Here is a 1,456-nt window from a genome sequence, read left to right on the forward strand (position 1 = left end):
TGCCTGGCTAGTGGCATCCAACATGAATAAATTAACAGAACTGTAAAGATTACCTCTGTGTTTGCCATCAACAATTACAATTAACTGCCACATGGCTAACTGAGCAGTTCCCTCACTGCTCTGGCATTTGTCCCCTGATATTTGTAAACAGTGGCCACACCACCACTTCATCACCGTCTGATCAAGCTGCATGGGGCTCACTCTTGCTCTTCTAATCCATTCCTCCAGCCGGTGAAATCATTTCCCTCGTGCTGTTCCTCCAGCCAATTTGTTCATTTCTGGGAAAACTGGCACCGCATTATTCTAACTGCAGACTCACAGTTGTATTTACAATTAATATTTATTGAGTGCTAACTGGGTGCCTGGCCTTGCTTTAGGCACTGAAAAGGGCCCCAGTTGCCATTGATTTATGTAGGTGCACCTTGGTGTCTGGCAGCCCTGTGTTCTCCTACTGTCTCAGATTCCTCTGGTGTAACTTGTCTCTCGTTTGATATTTTTATTTGTAATTGATACACAGTAATCGTACATATACTTATGGGGCCCAGTGTGACATTTCTCTTATCTCTTTCTTGATGGTAAAATACAGAGTTCCAATACTAGGAATTAAGACATTCTTTCTCTTACTCCAATTTTTTCCCACTCACATGTTATTTTTATTATAGCGAGTTAGATAACTGTATTGGCTTTAAGAAGTTTCCATAAATGATAGCATTTGCCAGTAAATGGATGGTACTGGAGAATATCATGCTAAATGAAATAAGCCAATCCCAAAGAACCAAAGGCCAAATGTGTTCTCTGATATACAAATGCTAATTCACAATAGGTGCAGGATGGTTTGGGAAGAATAGAGGTACTTTGGATTTGACAGAGGGGGTGAAGGAAGGAGAGGGGATGTGGAGGTAGGAAAGATAATAGAATGAATCAAACATTATGACCCTAGGTGCATATATGACCACACAATTGGCATAATCCTACATCATGTACAACCAGAAAAATGAGAAGTTATCCTCCATTTATGTATGATGTGTCAAAATGGATTCTATTGGCAAGTATAACTAATTAGAATTTTTTTAAAAAAAAAGTTGTTCCCATAGACTTCCACTGTATAAATATGACAAGTTTTTTTAAAAAAAGTTATTTGAACCTGAAAATTTCAAAACCAAAGAACTAGCTACTTTGGCCCTACCTTCTTACCTATACAGATGGAGAGGTTTGATGAGGAAATACATTGACTGGGTTTGTCTGACTCAGTTTTCCCCATGATGGCTGATAATAGACTGACCAGGGACAAGTTTAAGCAAATACAACTTTATTTATTCACCTTGGAATAAGGATATAGACACCCATACAGAACAGCACCCCTTTGATCGTTTGTTCCCCACCCATTCCAGGGAAGTAACTTGAGTGTTCTTCCATGGCAGACATATCCTTTTAAACATTATCAAATACATCATTA

General features: G+C 38.8%; 1 protein-coding gene across 6 annotated transcripts in view; it reads right to left on the reverse strand.

Moving 5' to 3' along the window:
- Window positions 1–1,292: 1,292 nt before the first annotated feature.
- Window positions 1,293–1,456, reverse strand: part of Runx1t1 (RUNX1 partner transcriptional co-repressor 1) — a 140,786-nt gene continuing 140,622 nt past the window's right edge. For all 6 annotated transcript variants that reach the window (XM_046464869.2, XM_046464871.2, XM_058585610.1 and 3 more), the window contains one exon: window positions 1,293–1,456. This exon is cut by the window's right edge and continues 5,326 nt beyond it. The gene's annotated coding sequence lies outside the window, so the exon portion shown is untranslated.

The sequence above is a fragment of the Marmota monax genome, unplaced genomic scaffold (assembly GCF_021218885.2).
Source record: "Marmota monax isolate L192 unplaced genomic scaffold, Marmota_monax_Labrador192_F-V1.1 WCK01_AAM20220418_F8-fsc00003, whole genome shotgun sequence".
Classification (NCBI taxonomy): Eukaryota; Metazoa; Chordata; class Mammalia; order Rodentia; family Sciuridae; genus Marmota; species Marmota monax.